Below are 25,783 nucleotides of genomic sequence, written 5' to 3'. Positions count from 1 at the left end.
TCTCAGTAAACTACACAGGAATAGAAAACCAAACACAGCATGTTCTCACTTGTAAGTGGGAGTTGAACAATATGGACACAGGGAGGGGAACATCACACACCAGGGTCTGTCAGGGATTAGGGAGCTAGGGGAGGGATAGCATTAGGAGAAATACCTAATGTAAAATGATGGGCTGATTTTTGCAGCAAACCACCATGGCACATGTATACCTATGTAACAAACCTGCACCTTCGGTACATGTATCCCAGAACTTAAAGTATAATAATAATTTTTTAAAAAACATGAAGGCAGATAAAACATCCCAAGATAAAAACTGAAAGAATTTCTTGCTAGCAGATCTGCATTACAAGGAATAGTAAAGAAAGCTATTCAGGCTGAAAGAACATGACCCTGAAAAGTAATTCAAATACAAAGGAAAAAAAAACGAAGAGTTCCAGTAAATGTAATTACAGTTATAAAAGACAGTATAAATGCATATTTCTATATTAACTATTTAAAAAGCAATTATATAGGATAATATGTATATAATTGTACTACTGGGTCTACAACATTTAGGAATGTAATATATTTGACGATATCAGAACAAAGAAAGTAAGTAGAAGCAAACATGAATTGAAGTAAGGAAAACACCACCAAAAGGTAACCTGAAAGCACAGAAACAAATGAAGACAACCAGAAATGGTAAATAAGAAGGTGAATATTAACAAACTCTATAAAAATCCCTTGCTCTCCATATTTCTCTTGGTTTCTTTAAAAGGTATAAAATTATGCAAAGTAACAATTATAACATTGTTAGGTTTGTAACATATATACCTATAATATTTAATAATAGCACAGAAAAAAATGTAATAGCACAAAAGAGAAAGAGGAAAGAGAGACAAATTGGAGCAACTTTTTCATATTTCACATTAATTGAGTTAGTACAAATCTGAAGTGGATTTTGGTAAATTAAGATGTATATGATAAACCCTAGAGCCCAGTAAGAAAATAATCTTTTAAAACAGTGGGGAAAAAAAATCATTAGAGGAATTTAAATGTTACATTAGAAAATATTCACATAATGCAAAAGAAAGCAGTGAGGGAAAAGTGAGGTATAAAAATATAAGACATCACATGCTAGGCCATAAAACAAGCCTCAATAAATTTAAAAGGATTGAAATAATAAAGTATGCTCTCTGATCACAACGAAATAAAATTAGAAATCAGTAACAGAAGTAAATTTGGGAAATTCATAAATATGTGGAAATTAAACAACACACTACCAATAACCAATGTAAGAAAGAAAAAAAACCACAAAGGAAAAATTGAAAACATTTTGAGATGAATGAAAATGAAGACACAATACAACAAAACTTACGGGATGCAGCTAAAGTGGTGCTCAGATGGAAATTTATAGTTGTAAATACCTATATTTTAAAAGATCTCAAATCAATAACCTAAACACCTACCTAACACCACACAATGTATGATTCCATTACAGAAATGTCCACAGTAGGTAAATCCACAGAAACAAAAAATAGATTACTGGTTGCCTAGGGCTGGGAGGATTGTGCGGAAATGAGAAATGACTGCTAATGGGTATGGGGTTTCCTTCTGGGGTGATGAAAATGTTCTAAACTTGATTGTGGTAAAGGCTGTACAACTCTTGTGATTACACTAAAAACCATTGAAATGAGTTACATTTTAAATGGGTGAATTGTATGGTTTGTAACTGTATTTTATAAGGCTGTTAAAATCAACAAACTTCTACAGCCAGGCACAGTGATGCATGTCTGCAATCCCAGCTACTTAGGCGGCTGAGGCAAGAGTATCACTGGAGCCCAGGAGTTCAAGACCGGCCTCAGCAACATAGACACCTTGTCTCAAAAAACAAACAAAAATGAAAAATAAATAAAATAGTATGTTCCATCAATATTAAAACCTTTCCTCCCCATATTTTAACATGTATGAAACCAAGATGCATCTACCTGCAGTGGAATCTCTGACAGCAAAGTAGCAGTTATAACACAGTTGTCATTGTTAGTGTGAGCAAGAACTTGGTTTTATTCTTCATGGCATAACTGGTTACCTAAAACCCTTTGACAACAAACTACTTAAGGTTCATTTTAGGAGGAAATAAAAGTCCTGTTGCTCAGACATTCCACTGACACTAAGAAAGTTCCAGGACCAAAAAGTACAAAACGTCTGGGCACGATGGTTCACACCTGTAATGCCAGTGCTTTTAGGCGGGAGGATCACGTGAGCCCAGGAGGTAGATACCAGCCTGGGCAACATACCAAGACTGTATCTCTTAAAAGAAAAAAAAAAAATGGTTGGGTGTGGTGGTGCATGCCCGTAGTACTAGCTACTCAGAATGCTGAGGCAGAAGGATCACCTGAGCCCAGGAATTCAAGGTTACAGTAAGCTATGATCACACCACTGCACTCCAGCCTGGGCAATAGAGCAAGATGCTGCTGTCTCAAAAACAAAAACCATGCATAACGTGTCAGTGGCTTGGAAGAGAACTCCTGAGACAATTTAAATGTCTAAAAGTTGTATCTAATTTTTTTTTTAAACTAACTTTTTCAATAAGCATAAAATAAGAAATCACATGACAAAGCATTGTCATCTTAACTAATTTTTCTTACTGCTAATAAATAACGGTGTCTTACAACTGATGGCATCTTAGAGGCAATGAAATATGGAACAGTATATTACTAATGACAATCAAGGTGAACAGACTAACCTCACCATTTAACGGGCTGAATCTTGCTAACTTAGTTCTATGCAACCTCCTGAGCCTCTTTTGCAACCACTGTATAGATGCACAATATTACAAAAGAGGTTTGATAACTCCACTATGTAGCATAGCGTTCCAGACTGATTTGCCTAATTCTAATTTACTGGAATTCTAATGTGAATATTAAATCCTAAATTGACAGAGATTATATAAATGTTTTTAAAAACAAGAAATAAATTTCCAGAAGCCTTTGTGTAGAAGTTCTTCAGAATCTTATTATTGACTACAAACCATATGTCTATCTCAAAACCTAGGCAAAATGGATTAATAAAATACCAATATGACTTCATAATCAGTAGTTTCACCTAAAATTCCAAGGATTGCAGAAACAGAATTTAAGATTCTATGACAATTTTATTTTATGCAAAAATTAATGCAACTTTTTTTTTTAAGTCTTTTTGTTTTTGTTTTGTTTGTTTTCCTCTCTAGTTCAAAGATAACTGCTCTTTGTTTCATGATCCTTTTTTATTCCCCTTAGAAACTCTTCATCTTAATAGATAGTACAAGTCATTTTAAGAATCTTGACATTTTCTATGTTCCCTCAGATACTGTTTTTCCAAGTTGATCTGATCATCTAAAATCTGCCTAAATTAAAAGAGCCTAACAAGATGAAGATGAAACAACCGGTAAAACTGATCCCAAAATTAAACTCCTGTCTATTCATACATTCTCTTTTCATTCCTACAAGACTGTGAATTATTATTTCATTTTACAGATCAGAAAACTAAACTTCAGAAATCTTAAGTGACTAAACCTTTTGACCAAAGTCATCCCCCCAAAAAAAGTGAAAGACTCAGCACTCAAACACAAATCTTAAATCCTTAATTTCTATCCTTTATAAATTCATCCGAACCTAATATGCCAGAGACAAGAGAGCTGAAACGGGTTGGGTGCAAAGACGTGTGCCTATAATCCCAGCACTTTGGAAGGCTGAGACCAAGGGATCACTTGAGCCCAGGGGTTCAAGACCAACCCAAGCAACATAGTGAGACCTCATCTCTACAAAAAAATTTAAACAAACCTAAATTAAATTAAATACAAAAGAGCTTAAATTAACCAATTTGATAGTAAAAACCATAAATATAGTCAAATCAAAATATTCTCATTCTCCTAAGACTTCCAACTGAGTCCTTTTTCAACAAGCAAGAACTCACATAGTCCTGTGTAATCTCTGAGCCTCTATAATATCTGTGTCTCAGTTTTCTTAACTATGAATTGCAGTTAAGACCTTTCCTAGGCAACTTCAGAAATGAGAAGATCATGACAGACAGCAGAAGGGAAATTATTTTAATTTGGAAACTCCTGAAGTCTTAAACCAAAGTAATCCATTAAAATAAAAAAGAAAGACATAAAATAATCCTTTTCACAAAATAATGAAAAGATAAATAAAAAATATTTCTTATATACAAACTCTAAAACTAATTTGTAATGACAGAAGACAGGTAACTTTGCAAAGAGCCCAAGGGAATTTATGCAATGATAAAAATGTTCTATATTTTATTATGGTAGAAGTCACATACAATTGTCAAACTTATTACTTGTACACTTAAAATAGGTTCAAATTCATTAAAGTTGACTTTAAAAAGATTGAAAGATACAAAATCAAAGATAGATCCTGTAGAAGCATTCTCCCCACAAGAACAATCTCTTCTGAGTATTACTTTTCATACCTACTCATCTTAGGGAAATGAAATTTATTTAAACCAGAAGGAATAAACAGTTTAATAAATAAAAGTTCATTTGAAAATGGACAGAGCATTAAACAACCTGGCTTTCAATCATAATTGATCAATAAGTATCAGAAATACAGCATCAGAAGGCTATGAAGTACCAATTTTACACAGAGAGAAATGCAAGTACCAAGAAACGGGCTATGACCTTGAATGGTCAGTTTTAATACCCTTGCCACAAGATTCTGCAATCTCCTAAAGTACAGATAAGAAAGGAATTTTTTTTTTAGTGAAAGGTAAAATTGAAAAATATTCAAGGGTTCTAGTAGTCCAAGCAGCTCTAAGGTACAGATTTCTAATTCACAACTTCAATGATCTATGTGTAATGAATAAACATAGGTTGGCTTTTTCTTGCATATTTTGTACTTAGCAATACATAAAGACCATTAAAAGAAAAGCTGATATCTGAACTTCAGAGACTGTGGCAAACCTTGACTTTTGCCATAAATTACTAATGCTAATTAAGATAGGTTGGGTTTAATCTGAGATTCAAGAAAATCTAGTCTTGTCATATTTATACTATAAAAAGAAAGACAAGAAAAAAGAGCCACACAAAAGGTACTCAAAATTTGCAAATTTATCTTAACTTTATTCCAATTGATATTAATGTCAAGAAATGAAAAACAGTCAGTCACGGTGGCTCACACCTACAGTCCCAGCACTGTGGAAGGCCATGGTGAGAGGACTGCTTGAGGCCAGGTGTTCAAGACTAGCCCACAACATAGTGAGCCCACCACATCTCTACAAAACATTTAAAAATTAGCGGGGTGTGGTGTCACACGCCCACAGTCCCAGCTACTCTAGAGGCTGAGGCAAGAAGATCACTGGAGCCTGGGAGGTCAAGGCTGCAGTGAGTTGTGATCTGGCCACTGTACTCCATGTCTTCCAGCCTGGGCAACAGAGCAAGATTCTGATGGAAGGAAGGAAGGAAGGAAGGGAAGGGAGGGAAGGAAGGAAGGTTAGGAAGGGAAGGAAGGGAAGGAAGGGAAGGAGGGAAGGAGGGAAGGAGGGAAGGAAGGAAGGAAGGAAGGAAGGAAGGAAGGAAGGAAGGAAGGAAGGAAGGAAAGAAGGAAGGAAGGAAGGAAGGAAGGAAGGAAGGAAGGAAGGAAGGAAGGAAGGAAGGAAGGAAGGAAGGAAAGAGAAAATAGTCATCTGAATTGTTTTTATTCTGTCAAGTTTTAGAGCTACTATAACTCATTGGCGAGAAAAGGGATTCCTTTTTTTTTTTTTTTTTTTTTTTTTTGAGACAGGGTCTGGCTTTGTCACCCAGGCTAGAGTGTAGATCATAACTCACTGCAGCCTCAACAACTTGGGCTTAAGCAATCCTCCTGCCTCAGCCTCTGGCGTAGCTGGCACCATAGATATGTGCCACCATGCCTGGTTATATTTATTTTTTGTATAGATGGAATCTTGCTATGTTACCCAGGCTAGTCTTGAACTCCCAGGCACAAGCAATCTTCCTGGCCTTGGCCTTCCAAAATGCTGGGAATACAAGTGTGAGTCACCATGCCCAGACTGATTCCTTATTCTTGCTGGAGGTATTTGCCTTAATAATATCTATAATAGAAAGCCCTACAGATTATTAAAATAATAATCTTTGAAATATAAAACATGACCTAGGAAATAACAACTTTGCAGGAGGAGCTAGCATAAAGAAGAACAAAAGGCTAATAAAACCTTTCCCTTCTACTCATTACCCTCTTCTATCATTTCCTCTTTTATAGTACTTATGAAACCCTTTATAGATTTTGCAACATTTTATGGCAAAACTATTTTAATTAATACATTTCTAAACAATCAAATAGTTGTGAATTAACTGCACTATGCTATCAACAACTGAATTTATAAACTGAGGTTAGGGCCAAACACAAACATCTTTTCATTACAACTCTTGCTCTATATGCCCTTTTTTTTTTTTTTTTTTTTTTAAAGAGATGGGGTTCACTTCTTGAACTCCTGGCTCAAGCAATCTGCCCACCTCGGCCTCCCAAAGTGCTGGGATTACAGGCATGAGCCATTACTCCTGGCCCTCTAATATTTAATTCTTTATAAGGGCAAACATCACATCAATATAAGTCATATGTTTTCCCATTCTATAAATATGTGGTCATTAATGAACCTATTTAGTGGCTTTCTAAAAGTATTTACAGTTAACTTGTGCTATAGAAATTCAGACGATTCCCTGATAAACCCTATTCTCTTAATATAGCCAAAAGTCATATACATCTACTTAGAACTTCATGGCAATTACATTTCTTACTCTGAGTAGACTGTAGCCCATATCTCAATTAGAAATATTAAAATTATAACCCCAAATCTGTTTAGGGGAATGCAATATTTTAAATTCAAATTATAATTCTTCCCTACTGCATAGTCTTCCTAATGAAAAAGTATAATCACCATTTAAACATTTTATAGTTTTAGCAGTGTAATGTAAGAACTCTTAATTCAGCTGGTAAGCAGAACATATTTGGGCACACGTGCTCAAATGTTATGTTACCTTTCAGCTACCGGACCAACCACAGAATCATTCTTTCAAAATAGCTAGAATTCCTAGGTATGCAATACATTAGAATGCTGCGAAATCACAAGGTTTTTTTAACATCAGGTCTACACGCAAATTCCACTCCCAACTAGTAACTATGCCACCGGAATTTTTTTGATATCTTCAAATATCAAGTTCCTTCTTCAGACAAGATTATACTGTCCATTAAATTGAATAATGGGCTATTTGGTAAGCCAGAAACTGGCTCAATCACCACAGCAAAATGAAGGAGAAGAAAGTAAACTGGAATGGACTTGTACAACACCTTAATTTATTAAATCATTTAGTGGAACTGAAAGCCACAGGGCAAGGAAAGACAAAATATGTGTCCAGTCAACATTATGTAAATGTGAAGGGGATGCTAAAGGGAACAAAGTTAGCTCTTAAGAAGTAAAAATGTAACAGTTGAACCTAAACTGTTCTGCTTATTTACTGACGGTAAATGGCTATTTTTAGAGGAAAAAACTAGGAATTTAGGTTGACTCTAATCACGGTTCATTCTTTCGTTTTGAGCGCGAGCGTGTGTGTGTGTGTGTGTGGGAGGGGAGTGTGAAGGGGAAAGTATTAATATTACCTTACATCTCTCATACCTTTCTTTCTGTATTTTCCTATCTCTGCTGGCATGACTCAGTCACCTAAGTCAAAAACTTAATCAGCTGAATTATATATAAAGATACCTGAACTATAGTAACAGCCTTTTCAGTCTCTTTACTGCCAGCCTATTCCCCCTCCAGACAGCTGAAAATGATCTACCTAAAGTGAAATCTAACCAAGTCACTCCCCAGTTTCAAATCCTTCAATGACATGCCACTGTCTACAGGATAAACCAAAGCTGTGAAGCACAGTATGCAAAGTCCCACCACAATCAAACCTTTCTCTCCATCCCTACCCATCCCCAAGCTGCCATTTCATACTACATTTTTACTAATTTATGATTCTTTAAAAAATAAAAATTTTAAAACCCATTCTTTTTCACACCTCTATATATACTCATGTAGCTCCCCTTAGCTCAAATGCCTTTCCCTCACTCATTTGACACCCAGCCAGCAGCCACTCACACTCCCACTTCACCCAGTTTGAGACCCAGCTGATCTGCTCCTCGAAGCTTTTCCTGGGCTCCTAAACTGGGTTAGGTGCCAGACTCTTTCATATTTCCTTAGTATGGTAGGCGAAATAAGGACCCCAAAATGTGTCCATGCCCTAATCCTCAAAATTTGTGAATATGTAAGTTACCTTACATGGCAAAAGGAGCTTTACAGACATGGCTAAGGACTCTGATGTAAAAATGTAAAAGTTTGCACTCAGGATTATCCAGGTGGGCCCAATCTAATCACAGTTATTTTATCGATTAAAATCAGAAAACCTGTTCCAGCTGCAGAGTGCCAGAGAGATGGTAGCCTGAAAGGAAATGAAAACACTAGCTTTGAAGATGGAGAAAAAAAATCATGAACCAAGGAAATGTGGGTAGTCTCTAGAAACCAGAAAAGGCAAGGAAACAGATTCTGCTCTCACAGGTCCAGAAAGGAACACATCCGTGCAGACACCTTGATTTTAGCCCAGTGGGACCTCTGTCAGATTTCTGACCTACGGAAATGCAAGATAATAAATTTGTTATTTTAATTTATTACTGCAGGAAAAAAAAAAAAAACCATCTAATACACTTGGGAACAGTTTTATGACATTATACTATCACTATCTGTGCCTGCTCCCTGACTAAACCTTAACAATATCGAAGGCAGAAACTCTTACTTAAAACTGCATTCCCAGTACCTAGCATAGTTCCTGTACATAGAGATGCTCAATAGTATTTTAGAACTGACACATGTTCATAATTTCAAAGATTCTATTACTATAATTAAAACATTTTTCTTCAATCCAGAATCTTAATTGCCAATATGAGTTCCTTTCACATTTCCTCACCAGTCCTTCCGGTTTACTACTTCTCACATGCCTCTTTTCATTAAGACAAGGATTCACTGTGACCCAGTCTTTCCATGGAACTTGCATGTATGTAGTTTAAAAAAAAAAAAAAAAAAATCCCTGTTCCTATATTATATCAAATACCATGTATTTTTAAAAATCATAGTATGTATTGTCATTAGGAATGATTTAGGGAGGATTCCCTCTTTCTCAGTCTTTTGGAATAGTTTCAGTAGGATTGATTGGTACCAATTCTTCTCTGAATGTCTGGTAGATTTCAGCTGTGAATCCATCTGGCCCTGGGCTTTTTTTGTTTTTGTTGGCAGTTTTAAAATTACTGATTCAATCTCACTGCTTGCTATTGGTCTGTTCAGGGTTTCTTTTCTTCCTGATTTAATCTAGCAGGTTTGTATGTTTTGATTTTAGAGGGTTATGAAATGGTACTTTGATACTTTCTGAAGATTTCTAAATCCTTGATTTAAGGGCTGAACTTTCAGTACTAATATATTTTGTCAGATATTCAGGGGGCCTAAGGAGCCTAAGGACAAAGCACTTCAGATAAATAAAAATAGTTCTTAACAGATCTTGGAATTGTTAGAACTAAAAATATGTTCCGAAATATTCTCACTTATAAGTGGGAGCTAAGCTCTGAGTACACAAAGGCATAGAGAGTGATATAATGGACTTTGGAGACTCAGAGGAGGGAGTGTGGAATCAAAAAAACTACATATTGGGTACAATGTACACTACTCAGGTAATGGGTACACTAAAATCTCAGAATTTACCATTATATACTTCATCTATACAACCAAAAAACTATGTAACCATCTATGTTACAGGTGGTTGTAACCAAACCACCTGTAGCCCAAAAGCTATTGAAATTTAAAAATACTTTTTAAAAAAGAAATCAAAAGTAAATTTCTTACATCAACATATGTATCATTCTTTCCACTAATCAAATCTGGAATTTGGGCAAAGTCATTCATCACAGTTGAGAAAGAACTTGCAAAAAGACAGGTCCCCATGAAAGCACAGCAGTGCCTATCATAAAATACCAAAAAGTACCATCATGTGACAAGGTGAGAAAAGGTATTCTGGCCATAAGATAACTTCATTTTCTTTGTACCTCAGAATAAATTTTCCAAGATGAAAATAGGTCTGTAAATTATATGATAGCCCTATCTTTCTTATCAACTGTTACTTCCATTCTTTGGGAGACAAAAAGTAGAAAGATTACAAATGTAGGCTCATTTGGTGGCTTAAGATTGGTTCCATATACAACTCAAACCTTTTGTTCAACATTTTCTGATGCTTCTCATTACTAATGGTTAGCATTTACACAGGCTTAAAAATGGACTGCAAAACATTAGCAATATTGATCTTCACACTTCATTAATTAGCTGTAATCTTCAGTCACTTCATTAACTCTCTGGACCTTAGTTTTCTCATTCATAAAATGAGAAAGTCAGATTAGATGAAGTCTACAATTTTTTTCTGACCTACAACATTCTAAGGTGGCATTAACCTTTATATCCTGCCTGGCATTCGACTGAGTCCAGTACAACTAGAAGAAACAGAAGGAATCAGGACATAATTTAAAAGCTTCTGAGAGACTATGTTTGAATTTCAGCCCTATCATTTACTAATTGTAAGATCTTGGGTTTTAGTTGCCTTGTTTATTGAATAGGAATGAAAATGTGTATGGGCCTGGCACAGTGGCTAAAGCCCGTAATTGCAGCACTTTGACAGGCCGAGGTGGGAGGCTTGCTTGAGCCAAGAGTTCAAGACCAGCCTGGGCAACATAGTGAGACCCTGTCTCTGCAAAAAAAAAAAAAAAAAATTAAGTAACCAGACATGGTGGCACACACCTGTAGTACTAGCTATTCAGGAGGCTGAGAAAGGAAGATTGCTTGAGCCCAGGAGTTTGACCCTGCAGTGAGCCAAGATCATGCCACTGCACTTCAGCCTGGGTGATGGAGTGAGACCCTCTCTAAAAAGAAAACCAAAACATTTATGAAAAATAAAATAAAATTAGCCTGGCATCATGGTATATGCTTGTGGTCCTAGCTACTCAGGAGGCTGAGGTAGGAAGATCACTTGAATACAAAATGTCGAGGCTACAGTTAGCTGTGATCACGCCACTACACTCTAGCCTGGGCAACAAAGCTAGACTCTGTCTCAAAAAAGAAAAAAAATTGAAGTTTTATAGAATTTAAAAATAATGTAGCATCAGGAGTGTCTCAGTCTGCTCGGGCTGTCAAAACAAAATACCAAAGAGAGGACGGCTTCAACAACAGAAATTTATTTTCTCACAGTTCTAGAGGCTAGAAGCTCCAAATCAAGGACTGGTTTCTGGTAAGGGCTCTCTTCCTGGCTTGCAGACAGCTACCTTCACACTGTGTTCTCACATGGTAGAGAGAAAGAGCTCTGGCATGTCGTCTTCTTAAACAGGCACCAGCCCTATCGGATTAGGGTCCCACCCTTATGACTTCATTTAACCTCTGTCACCTCCTTACAGGCCACTATCTCCAAATAGTCACATTGAGGGTTAGGGCTTCAACCTTATAATGTGTAAATCTGTAATATCAATTTGGGGGGAACAAACATTCAGTCTGTAACAAAGAGTATTTATTTTTGTACTGAGAGTCTCTAATTTTAAAGCAAATTTCATAGACTTAATTTAAACTTCATGCTAAGTTTGTAAGATGAACATAAGTACTATTACCCTACATGCAGACTTGAGGAACAGACATAAAGAGGTTCAGCAACATAACCTTAATAATACAACTAAATAGGTACAGAGCTACAAACAGAACTAGAGCCTTTTTATCTTGAAGCTCATTCCATTAAATAATACTGCATTTTTCAAACCTTTTCTAAGTGTATTACCATTGTCTTATTCCACACTACTTCTTAAATCTGTCTTAAAACTATGTTTCCAACAGAAAATTTAAGTAATATTATGGAGAGGGAGATTTTTTAAAAAGCCTCAAACACTAAATTTCTCAAAGCCAAGAAAAGAGATTAAACACAGTCATGAAAACCAGGGTTTAATTAGCTTAATGATTCTGTGATTTCTGCTTTTAGGGAAAGCCAAAAAAAAAAAACTAGCACATTCAGTAAAAGCATTGGCTTATTTCTTGACCAATACTCATCAATTAATCTCATCCACCCACAAGCAGGCTAAAGGAAATTATTTCTAGTAACTGAAAGTTGCATATTCATACTTTCAGAAAAGAGAAATAGACTGCTTTCGTAACTATTTCCCTTTCTCTGGGTGGCAATTTCTCTGAGGTTTCATACATACACCATCAATTATCTGAGATTTTACATACTGTCTGTGTACCAGTAAAAAACTGTTATCTGTGGACATGATATAGCACAGAGGGCTGTAAAGGAAGCCAGAATATGTCACCCCAAAATATTTCTCTTTGACATAAGTATTTTAAACTGAAGAAGCAGATGCAATGGCATGTGCCTGTAGTTCCAGCTACTCGGCAGGCTAAGATGAGAGATCACTTGAGCTCAGGTGTTTAAGGCCAACCTGGACAACATAGTTAGACACTCTTAACCAAATAAACAAACAATCTGTGAAGAGGGAGTTGAGAAAAATTAATGAATAAAGGAAGAGCTCTTTCTATCCTCCTCTCCTACATTTCCACCTAAAGATATAAATTCTCCTTTACTGGAGACAACTTATCAACTCAGATATGGCACCAGAGGGATCACAAATCTTACTCCACTAGTTTACTGCCATATATTTACCTTTCCTTCCCATAGTTTCCCACCTTTGGAAGTGTTAACCTGCTTTCCTTTGTCTTGTCACTTCTGGAAAATTCATTGCTCTTTGTTGAAGATGCTACATAGGCGAGTGTTGTAAGCCACTGCTTTGAATTACTTCTCACTGAGGTTTCTCCTGCATCATGTGCACTGCACACATGAATATACACCTGCTTGTTTTTCGCTTGTTAATCTGTCATTTGTCATAAAGGTCTGTCCCCAAATGTGAACTTACGAGGGTTAAGGAAAAATTATATTTCTTCTCTGACAATTGCTTCAAAGAACATTCTCATGGGGGAGGGGTACAGAATTATTTAGTTGGGGAAAAACACTGGCTTATATTATCAAATAACTCTTCAAATTATCTCTTCAGACCACTTCAGCTAGCAAGGCATAAATTCTTTCCCTCTTTAGAGATTAAAAAAAAAAAAAACTGTAAGAACTAGGTGATGTTACTCCAATTTTTATGGTCTTTTGAAAAACTACTTTTATATTTTAGCACTGACACACAGGCTGGCACCTCTTAGAAAAAGTAAAAATCTTCCATTCAAAAAATAGCAATTTTTACAGAGCTTTCTGTATGTTCTTTGGGTGGGGGGTGGGGAAGTAGGAGGAAGAAGGAGATGAAGCATACTGTACTTGTCCCAAATTATATTTTCCTTTTTCATGTTTTTCCCTGAAACAATAATGTTTGTACTCCTTATACAATAATGTCACATCTCCCTTGTTTCTTCAGCTGAAGGAGGTGGTGGTGGTGACTTCCTGTTGCTAATCTCTACATTACCTCACCATCTCCTATTTGGCTCTCAGCTCTTTCACTACCTGCGTTATAATTTTCCTCATCGAATTCCTTCTGTTGTAAATGCCTGAAATGGTTTGTTTTCCTTGTGAGACCCTAACTGATAAAACTACTCACCTGGCAATGTGCCATTTACTGCTTTCTGAAATGTTAAGTAGTTTTTTCATATACTTATGTACTTTCATATGGTTCTTTTCTTTTTTTTTTCTTTTTCGAGATGGAGGTCTCATTATGTTATCCAGGCGGGACCCATACTCTGAGTTCAAATAATCCTCCTGCCTCAGCCTCCCAAGTACCTGGGACTACAGGTGTATGCCACTGAGCCCAGCTTCACATGGTTCTTTTATAAATATAAAGCAAAAGCTTGAGTTCATGGACTCTGAGATCAAAACTCTAACTTTTCAGTGCTAAAGAAGATGGCAGCAGGGTGCAGGGATTGGGAGGAGGGGAGCTGGACATGGCGCGGTGGGGGGGCATAAAAACGTCAACAAGGAAGGTCAGGGAACAAAATGGATGGCAAAGGCTAACTTAAGGTAATATGCTAGCTATGCCAAAGTAAGGCCAAATCAAGGAGTCTTCTCAGATTGAGCTCTTCTTTGAATATGGCAAAACTACTGCTAAAAACAAATCAGAAGGTGTACTGACCATGAATACAGCAAGCAATGATTATGCTATCACAGCCTCCAAGAGCAATGAACTTGCATTCACCCAGTGAATTATGCAGTTTCTCCTGAGAGGCTCCCCAAACTGGCTAATGACTCAAAAGAAAATTTTTATGTATAAGTAATTGTTAGTGGCTATAACCTAGAGCAATCTACTGAAAAATGTAGTCCTTAAATGCTAACAATCCAAACATAGATTGATATCACAACACGGTACAAATAGTATTGTTTCCAAAAAAGAAATAAAATACCATACAGCCATGTAAACCTCTTTTAAAAACTGGTTTTGGCCAGACTCACACCTGTAATCCAGTACTTTTGGAGGCTGAGGCAACAAGATTGCTTGAGCTCACGAGTTCAAGACCAGCCTGGGCAACACAGTAAAGCCCTGTCTCTAATAAAAACACAAAAAATTAGCCAAGTATGGTGGTTTACACCTGTAATCCCAGCACTTTGGAAGGCTGGGTGGGAGGATCCACTTGAGATCAGGGGTTCGAGACCCACTTGGGCAACAAAGTGAGACTTTGTCTCTACAAAATATGTAAAAGAAAACAATTAGTTGGGCATGGTGGTACACACCTATAGTCCCAGCCACCCAGGAGGCAGAGGTGGGAGGACTGCTTGACCCTGGCAGATTGAGGCTGCAGTGAGTTATGATCACACCACTGCACTCTAAGCCTGGGTAACAGAGAGAGACTCTGTCTCAGTTAAAAAAAAAAAAAAATGGTTTCAGTTGGGCTAATATCCCTAAAGTAAGCACTCTGTACAATCTTTGAAAACTCTTATGGCAAAAGAAAAAAAAAACAAGAACAATAACAAAGGATGAAGAGATGCCATATTTAGATGATCATTTATCTATTTATGCTTTGGCCATTCAAATTGCTTTGAATTATAGGCTACAAGTGCAAACTCATAGTGATCTAATATTAATAACAATAACAACAGTTAGCACTTAAATAGTACTTAATGTATTTACTATATTTATGTGCAAGGCACTATTCTAAGTGCTTCATGTATTTAACTCATATAGTACTCACAACTCATTGGATAGGTATAATTGTTCCCCACTCTACCATCAACATTACACACCAGGCTTAAAGACATAAAGTAAATTGCCCAAGCTGGCCAGGCGGGGTGGCTCATGCCTGTAATCCCAGCACTTTGGGAGGCCAAGGCGGGTGGATCACCTGAGGTCAGGACTTCAAGACCATCCTGATCGACATAGTGAAACCCCGTCTCTACTAAAAATACAAAACTAACCAGGCATGGTGGCGCATGCCTGTAATCCCAGCTCCTTGGGTGGCTGAGGCAGGAGAATTGCTTGAACCCGGGAGGTGGAGGTTGCAGTGATTGAGATCACACCACTGCACTCCAGACAAGGCAGCAAGAGCAAAACTCTGTCTTTAAAAAAAAAAAAAAAAAAAAAAAAAATGGCGGCCCAAGTTCACATATCTAGTAAGAAATAGCTAGATTTTGACCCCAGGTAATCTGAGTCCACCGTCCATGCTTTTAACCACTATACTTATTATATTCCCTTCCTAACTTGATCAAGGTCACACAGCTAACTAGGTGGTGACACCAGGAATTCAATACAAATCTTGAGCCACATAAAAACACAGCTGGTTATGAAATATGTGAGGTTACTACCTTTTAAGTCCTAAGAAATCTTTAACATCATCCGCAAAAAAAGTCTGCAAACTGGGCCCAGAGCAGTATGGGACTTGAGTGTCATTTGTTGGACTTTTTGTTGTTGTTGTTTTTGAGTCAGTGTCTAGCTAAGCCCAGGCTGGAGTGCAGTGGTGCGCTCACGGCTCACTGCCACCTCAACCTCCTGGGCTGCTCATGACTATAGTCCCAGCAGTCTGGGAGGCCAAGGTGGGTGGATCACCTGATGTCAGGACTTCAAGACCATCCTGACTAACATGGTGAAACCCTGTCTCAGCCTCTGAAAGTGCTGGGACCACAGGTGTGTGCCAACATGCCTGGCTAATTTTTTAATTCTTTGTAAAGACAGGGTCTGTGTTGCCCAGGTTCATCTCAAACTCCTGAGTTCAAGTAATCCCCCTGCCTTAGCCTCCCAAAGTGCTGAGATTACAGGTGTGATCCAGGCTCCAGAGTCATCTGTAATTCAACCAACCTGTATGATACATAATAGGAAGAGGAAAACATTGATGGTTAGAAAATCTGGCTGAAGTCTTAACTTTGCCATTAATTGGCAGCATGCTATTAAACAGAATATAAGCTCTGGACTCAAACAGATCTGGATTGAAATCTGGGCTTTAAGACCTTTAGGTAAGGGTGGCTCAGTTTGTGCATAGTACAAAGGCATCAAGGAAGCAAAATAAGGCTGAAATTCTGCCCATGTTCAGCTCACAGATGCTGAGATAAGTGGTATCTAAGCACAGGTCCCCAAGTTACTGCTTGGGGTGGTGTGCCAGGCCAGAAGAAGTTTGGCTTCCTCATTGGTTCACCACAGGGGGTAACTTTCCTAATCCAAACAGAAGTCTCTCATAGCTAGTGTGGCTCTGCCTACTCTGCTACTTACTATATAATAATTGCTACTTGCAATATAATCTAGGGTAAGTTACTTAATCACTCACTCTAAACCTCAGTTTCCTTATCTGGGAAATATGGTTGAAAACAGTACTTGCTTCATTGTGTGTGTGTGTGTGTGTGTGTGTGTTTTGTTTTTTGGACAGAGTCTTCTTGCTCTGTCACCCAGGTTACAGTGCAGTGGCATGATCACAAATCACTGCAGTCTCAATTTCCCAGGCTCCAGTGATCCTCCCACGTCATCCTCCCAAGTAGCTGGGTCCAGAAGCGCATGCCACCACCACACCCAGCTAATTTTCTGTATTTTTTGTAGAGACAGGATTTTGCCATGTCACCTAGGCTGGTCTCAAACTCCTGTGCTCAAGCGATCTACCAGCCTCAGTCTCTCAAAGTTCTGGGACTAAAGGCATAAGCCATTATGCCCGGCCCATTATGTGGTTTTGAGTATTACATGAAATGATGCAAGTTAAGGTGCCAGGTACTTAACAGGTTCTCAATAAACTGTAACCATTAATATCATAATTTCTCTCAGCCTCAGATTCCTAATATGCTAAAAATGAATACCACCTACTGCACTAGACATTTCTGGGAATGTTGAATAAAATTTGATAAATGAACAAGCAGTTTATAAACTATATTATACAATGTAACAATGAGTAAATATAAAGGGTTCTTGGTAACTAGAACTTAATGTATTAATATGATGGAGCATCAAGTAATATTTTTGCAGCTGGTATTAACTCTTTAAAATGTTTACATCATATATTCTTATTTTGGGTGTTACTTATTTTAGGGAAGATAATCATGCTCATAGATCACTTTAAACTGCAAGAAAAAAATTATTTCATTAGAGATATATGTAAACAATACAAATCTAAGAGGTCTAAGGTTAACTAGTATCCTCCATGAAAGAAAAATTCTTCACTCTATAATGTTTGAAGCAACTTTTTAAAAAGTCACCACAACCAATGAACTTTCTTGCTTTAAATTAGGGCCTCTCAATAGAAAAGATGGTGTTTTATATCCACATGTCGTGCAGAAACCAGCAGACTGTTACGATGTTATGATGGCATAACTGCATCTTCTCTGAACTTGGAAATGGCATTCTTCAGAGACTGCCTGTTGATTCATTTCAACTTCAAAATGAGTATTTGACCTTGCTTCTTTACGAAGGGCTCCTTCCACCTTAACTGCAATGTTTGGGATATTTAAAGCTTCTATTACCATAAATCCAAAACTTACAGTCACACAGCAGACATTACTCTGCTGTAAGAAACACAGGCCACAGGCCTACAAATGAGAGGATTTTAATAGGCCTCCAGTTCGGTAACTGAATGTTTCCTGTGACCCATGCAGCAGGCAAAACCCAAAACAAAACTAACACCAGATCCTATATTGTCCTTCATGTCTCTTTGTCTTCCAAATGTGCCCTCAGTTTTGTTATCGCTTTGTTGTTATTCATGTTTATTACTACCACCAAAAAGCTACCCACACATTTATCAATACAGTACTAAGAAAGAATGTTTTCAACTTCATTAATGCTTGTATGTTCTTAGCATTTAGACACAAAGCACAGTCTATATTTACTGTGGATTATTTTGCCCATTCAAAAAAACATTTGGAGGGTGGGCATGGTGGCTCATGCCTGTAATCCCAGCACATTGGGAGGCTGAGGCAGGCAGATACTTGAGGCCAGGAGTTCAAGACCAGCCTGGCCAACATGGTAAAACCCTGTCCCTAGTAAAAAAAAAAAAAAATCTGGACCTGTCACTTATGTCCTCAGCAGACTGATCTGCTCTGAGATAATGCATGAAAACTATTATCTCCTAAGGGTTGACTTCAAATAGACAAATGAGTTAAAGATATAAATGTGTGCAGCCAGGCACGGTGGCTCAAGCCTGTAATCCCACCACTTTGGAAGGCCAAGGGAGGCAGGATCACGAGGTCAGGAGATCAAGACCATCCTGGCTAACATGGTGAAACCCCATCTCTACTAAAAATACAAAAAATTAGCTGGGCGTGGTGGCGGGTGCCTGTAGTCCCAGCTACTCGGGAGGCTGAGGCAGGAGAATCACTTTAACCCAGGAAGTGGAGGTTGCAGTGAGCCGAGATCACGCCACTGCACTCCAGCCTGGGTGACAGAGCGAGACTCCGTCTCAGAAAAAAAAAAAAAAGAAAGAAAATCTGTCACATGTACCCAAGCAGGCCTGCACAAGAATGTTCACAGCAGCATCTTTATTACAGAAAATAATTGGAAATTAGCTGCATGCCTATCAGCAGGGAATAGATAATGAGTGGTCAAAAATTTTTTGCTAAATGAAGGACACTCAGGGATTAAAAACAATGTCTCAAAGGAAGCCAGACCCTCATGAGCCTGTGCAACATCATCATCATTAAGAAGAGAAAGAGGTGGAGTGCAATGGCTCACACCCATAATCCCAGCACTTTGGGAGGCCGAGGTGGGTGGATCACTTAAGGCCAGGAGTTTGAAACCAGCCTAGCCAACATGGTGAAACCCCGTCTCCACTAAAAATACAAAAATCAGCCAGGCCTTGTGGTGCATGGCTGTAGTCCCAGCCACTCAGGAGGCTAAGGCATGAGAATCACTTGAACCCAGGAGGCAGAGGTTGCAGTGAGCCAAGATCACGCTACTGCATTCTAGCCCGGGGAAACAGAATAAGAGTCTGTCTCAAAAAAAAAAAAAAGAAAGAAAAGAAAAGAAAGAAGAAGATGTTAGAGAAAAAAAACATTTGAGGCTGGCTGCGGTGGCTCACGCCTATAATCCCAGCACTTTAGTAGGAGTCCGAAGCAGGCGGATCACTTTAGGTCAGGAGTTCGAGGCCAGCCTGGCCAACATGGTGAAACCCCATCTCTACCAAAAATATAAAAAATTAGCCAGGTATGGTGGCGTGTGCCTGTAATCCCAGCTACTCGGGAGGCTGAGGCAGGAAAACCACTTGAACCCAGGAGATGGAGATTGCAGTGAGCCAAGATCATGCCACTGCATTCCAACCTGGGCAACAGAGCAAGATTCTGTCTACAAAAAAATAAAATAAAAAATAAAAATGAATTAAAATATCAAACTATGATACATGCAATAACATGGATGAACCTCAAAGGCACTGTACTGAGTGAAATAAGCTAATCTAAGCTAAATAAGCTAACATAAATGTTGTAAACTATTTGATTTCATTTATATGACAATCTGCAAAAGGCAAAAGTATAGAAACAGAACAAATGAAAGGTTGTCAGGGGTTAGGGATGAGAGGAAGAACTGAATTCAAATGGGCAGCACAACAGAAATTTAGGGGCAATGAAACTGTTCTGCATTCTGATTGTGAAGGTAGTTACACAAATCTATGTAAATTCATAGACATGTACATCAAAAAAAGGTCAGTTTTATTAAATACAGACTTTAAAATTCTGAAAAAAATCAGTATCTCCTCCAAATGATGCATATCTAAGACCATGACATCAGATGTATCACATACTCACTTCTTGAAAATGTAAAAGCCTACTGGATCATGCAGTTAGACACCCATCCACATAAATGCCAGGATATCTCCCTCAAAGATGGTTAACAAAAAGCCTAAATAAGGGTACTGAACAATGTTCTTAAAAATCAAATTTGTAATCAATGCCTTGCAACAAAGTTTTCTTAGAGCTCAATTTTGTACCTATTATCTTAATCTAGAATTTAAAAATTGGAATAATTTAAAATAATAATTTAAAATAAAAATAATAATTTAAAAATAAAAATAATAATATTACACAATTAAAAGGAAACATCCTTCTGTCACATTGGTTTTCACGCATGTAAAACCTTCTGGCAGGGATGGGAGAAATTGTTCATCTGTTAAATTAAAAGTATTTACCTTTTTCTTCTTACTCAATCTCTCCAGTTCAGTGTTCCCTGAATAAAAAGTGTTCTAAGCTCTGAGATGAAGGAGACCTCATTCACAGATCAGGAACTTTACACTGATGAATTCTGTGACTTCACTTTCTACAGCCTACCAGGATTCTCCAAAAAGAAGGTAGCAAAGGCTGGGCATGGTGGCTCACACCTGTAATCCCAGCACTTTGGGAGGCCAAGTCAAGGCAGGTGGATCACCTGAGGTCAGGAGTTCAAGACCAGCCCAGTCAACATGGTGAAACTCCATTTCTACTGGAAAAAAAAAAAAAACACACAGTACAAAAATTAGCCGGGCATGGTAGCACACACCTGTAGTCCCAGCTACTTGGGAGGCGGAGGCAGGAGAATCACTTGAACCTGGGAGGCTGAGGTTGCAGTGAGCCGAGATCACGCCACTGCACTCCAGCCTGGGCAACAGAGTAAGACTCCATCCCATTAAAAAAAAAAAAAAGAAGAAGAAGAAGGTAGCAAAGCTGCAACAGCACCCTTTAACTAGGGTGACCATATGTCCCAATCTGCCTGGGATAGTCCAGCTTAACACCTACTCCTGTAACGTATTTATTGTCAGCACTCTTTTTCACTCAAAAGGCACTGTAATTTAGAGGTGACTTACATGGCCATCCTAACCCCCTTTAAGAATCTAACTTTTAATCCTTATCTATCACCAAGACATAGAAAGCAGTCCTTATAAACAGAAATCCCTATACTAGGCCAAAAAAGGCAGAAAAATTTAATTTGATCAACCTAATGTGTTATATTTTAATAAAATTCTATTCTTTGCATTATATAATTGCATATAAATAGCTTCACACTCTAGTAAATACCTTATACCTTAGAAGAAAAGCTCCTATCAGTCAGGTTGGAGAAAAATAAATCACTCATTTAAAATCTCTACCCATGTCACCATTCTCAAGCTGGTTTTTGTTTTTAGAGGCAAGGTTTCACTCAGTCATCCAGGATGAAGTGCTGTGGCATGATCACGGTTCACTGTAGCCTTGACCTCCTAGGCTCAAGCAATCCTTCCACTTCAGTCTCCCAAGTAGCTGAGACCACAGACATGTGCCACCATGACCAGAAAAAAAAAATTTTTTTTTTCAATTATTGGGAGAGATGGGATTTCACCATGTTGCTGTTGCCCAGGCTGGTCTTGAACTCCTGGGCTCAAACAATCCTCCCACCTTGGCCTCCCAAAGTGTTTGGATTATAGGCATGAGCCATCATAATCCAACATTCTCAAGTTTTACAGCTATTTGATAGTGTGGAATAGTAAGTGCTTTTCATCCCAATTTAGGATGCTGTGTGGCAAATTCTAGAGAAGCTAAATGACCCTAACATCTTAATCCTCAGATGGAAAGTTTACTTCTGTTTCCTTAAATTAATACCATTGTCAAGGAAAGAACAGGTTTCAAATTATAATTATTTTCTTGAGACTGTTACAAACATGGACCAGGATGTCCTTTCTGGTTTATCTTGTTTTTTTTCTTTTTTTAAACAACGAAGTATTTCTTCAGAGAATGAATTAACCAGACTCCTTATATCTCCTTTTTTAAAATTCATTATTTGTAGAGACAGGGTCTTGCTATGTTGCCTCGGCTGGTCTCAAACTCCTGGGTTCAAGTGATTCTCCCCGCTAGGCTTCTCAAAGCACCAGGATTACAGGCATGAGCCACCTCGCTCAGCCATTATATCTCCTTGACATTCACTTTGGATAGTTCACTAGACAGGAAAAAAGTTATTACTTATCACTCCTTGTTAATGGATCTGATGGGGAAAAGATAATAAAATGCAGACCTACACTGTTCAATACGACAGTTACATGCTCTACTGAGCACTTAAAATGTGTCTAATCTAACGATAATTAAGACAGTTTGCTGGTGCGGTGGCTCACGCCTATAATCCCAGCAGGATTTTGGGAGGCCAAGACGGGCGGATCACCTGAGGTCAGGAGTTCAGACCAGACTGGCCAACCTGGTGAAACTGTATCTCTACTAAAAATACAAAAATTAGCTGGGTGTGGTGGCGGGCACCTGTAATCCCAGATACTCAGGTGGTTGAGGCAAGAGAATCACTTGAACCCGGGAGGCAGAGGTTGCAGTGAACTGAGATCGTGCCATTGCACTCCAGCCTGGTGACAGAGCGAGACTCCGCCTCAAAAAAAAAAAAAAAAAAGATGGTTGTGGTAAGACTCTTGAAGATTAAGTACGAAAAAAAGAATGTAACTCATTAATTTTTATATTGAATACATAGTGAAATATTTTTATGTTAAATACATTATTCAAATTAATTTTACTTGTTCTCACTTTTTAAAATATGGCTACTAAAATATTTTAAATTAAATATATGGCCATATTATATTTCCATGGTTTGGTTTTGTTTTTTTCTGAGACAGGGTCTTGCTCTGTCAAGCCAGTGGCATGATCATGGTTCACTGCAGCTGCGACCTCCCAGGCTCAAGTGATCCTCCCACTCTGCCTCCAGAATAGCTGGGACCACAGGCGCGCGCGCCACCACATCTAGCTTTTTTATTTTTTTTCCTTTCTTTTTTTTGGTAGAGACAAGGTCTCCCTGTGTTCCCTTGACTGGGCTCAAGGGCCCAAGCGATCCTCCTGCCTCAGCTTCCCAGTGTTGGGATTACAGGCAGGAGCCACCATGCCTGACCTATTTCTATGTTTTGATGTGTTTCCAAAATAATTGTCGTATTACCAATAGCAGGCATAACAACAATTGCAGCAAAGTGCAAAAGCTACAAAATTATCTGTAACAAGAACAGTCCTTATTACCTTATCATAACAAGCACTATACATTCCTTAACAGATTTTTTAAAAGAACAAAAAGAAAAGAAAACCAACAAAAACTCAGAAAGTTTTTAAAATGCACTACTCCTTACTTTTGTGGTTCAGAATGTATCCTCTAAGAATGTATTAAGTATCTATAACATTTGTATAGACAATGTGTGATCCCTGAAATATCTGAAAACAACGCAACAGTGGATTTTGGAAGACCATAATGCCAGTTTGGGAAACCCATGGCAACAGAGAAGGAATGCAACGAGGAATGAGGAAGCAAAACACGGACACTGAACATGGACTAAAAGCAGCAAGTGGAAGCAACCAGAGTTAAAAATCAGCACCTCTGCCCTGCATCTAGTCCCTAAACTTTTCCTTATATTTTTAGTTTATATTTTTAGCTGGTTTTAGTCACATTTCCAGGGTTAGGCTGAAAAGGCCTAAACAGTTTCACTGTTAGGTTCAGAATTACACTTATATTTCCAGATTTCAAACAGACTAAATTCATGCCTAGCAACCTACCACTAAGTGTTTACCAAACTTCTAGATAGAGATCATAAATTAGTCACCTCCCCAACTCACTACATAATAACTACATGTCTTGATATCTCAGAGTTGGCAGGGATTAGAAGTCCAAATAAGTTGTTTTTTTTCTGAACCCTGGGTTACCTTCCATGGAAGCAATTATAACAAATTTGGTATTAAGTTTATATTTCAGATGGCTGCTAAACATTACAATTATGCAATTAGCACAGAATCCCCAAACACATAAGGTCTATCGTAATATCTATTTGGAGACAATTTCAGACATTTCAAACACTGAAGTCTTATTACATACCCTAGAACCAGAAGGCCTGAAAATAACAGTCTCGGGCTTGCTGCTTAGGATACTGTTCTAATAGATACAATTCAAGCATTTAACTTAATGAGAGCATTTAAGTCAGATTTATCCAACTGAAAAGGGAGGTAGTATTTACATAGACACAGATGACATTTACGCCTCTACTTAAAGTTAAAACGCCTATACAAAAAATTTTTGTTTTGTTTTTTTACAACCACAAAAAAACTTCTGATTCTCCAGATATGTGAAGTGACTTGGAGGTTCTGCTCAAATATTTTTTCATTTTAAGCCTGACTATAATTCAAACATTTCATGGAGGCCTTTTCTTTTTGGTTTCTTAAAAATTACTGCAATGCCAGTGTGGCTGGTATCAGTCTTATATTCGAATACTATAACCGTAGTTTTCCGCTAGGTTTCATGCTATACTGTGCACACATAAGATGCTCAACAAATATTTGGTGAGTGAATAAATGAGAAGAGGACAAGTATGTCCACTATCACCAAACTGCAAAGAAAAACTGGATGCACGGAAACAAAACACAGGCAGGAGCAGCTGGGATGCCCTTCCACCTAGAAACATGAAAAATAGCCACTCAGTACAAAATAATGAAGACATTCTGGAAGTGAATAGTGGTAATGGTTCACAACTACATGAAAGTACTTAATGTCAATGAACTATACACTTAAAAATTATTTAAAATGGTAAATTTTATGTTATGTATACTTTACCACAATAAAAACAAATTTTTTTTTAACAGTTAGCCAAGTGTGACATCTGACTACACTTTCACAGGAAGACACTGAGACTCTGGTGAGAAAGTCTGGCCATGCAACGATACGTAGTATACTACCACATAATGGTAATATATCATTTTATGGTAATGACATATGATAATATACCATATTATAATATATGGTAAAGGAAAAAATAAACAAGAAAAAAGACTCTCGGTGAAAACATTGTACTATGAGAAAATTCTACGTGTTTGCCATATCCCTGTGATGAAAGTAGCATGCTATAGTAGCTATTTATGCATAAAATACCAAATAGTGGCCGGGTACGGTGGCTCACGCCTATAATCCCAGCACTTTGGGAGGCCGAGGCGGGTGGATCACCTGAGGTCAGGAGTTTGAGACCACTCTGGCTAACATGGTGAAACCCTATTTCTACTAAAAATAGAGAAAAATAGCCGGGTGTGGTAGTGTGCGCCTGTAATGCCAGCTACTCAGGAGGCTGAGCCAGGAGAATCGCTTGAACCTGGGAGGCAGAGGTTGCAGTGAGCCGAGATCACGCCATTGCACTCCAGCTTGGGCAACAAGAGTGAAACTCCATCTCAAAAAAAAAAAAAAAAAAAATTCTGAATAGTATTCCAGTGGAAGAAAAACTAACTTTAGGTAAATGTAAAATCTGAATCTTTAGAAATAAACATGCTTAAGAAAACTGAATTGTTTTGATCTAAGTTGTCCATAAGCCT

General features: G+C 37.9%; 1 protein-coding gene and 1 pseudogene across 5 annotated transcripts in view; both read right to left on the bottom strand.

Annotated features, from left to right (window-relative positions):
- LOC105466039 (mitochondrial calcium uniporter) overlaps positions 1–25,783 on the bottom strand; it is a 206,120-nt gene that overhangs the window by 125,166 nt on the left and 55,171 nt on the right. The window lies entirely within an intron of this gene.
- LOC139356012 (high mobility group protein B3 pseudogene) overlaps positions 15,628–25,783 on the bottom strand; it is a 30,960-nt pseudogene continuing 20,804 nt past the window's right edge.

This window comes from Macaca nemestrina, chromosome 9 (genome assembly GCF_043159975.1).
Source record: "Macaca nemestrina isolate mMacNem1 chromosome 9, mMacNem.hap1, whole genome shotgun sequence".
Classification (NCBI taxonomy): Eukaryota; Metazoa; Chordata; class Mammalia; order Primates; family Cercopithecidae; genus Macaca; species Macaca nemestrina.
The sequence above is the reverse complement of the archived record's forward strand: the minus strand, read 5'-3'. Positions and strand labels throughout refer to the sequence as shown.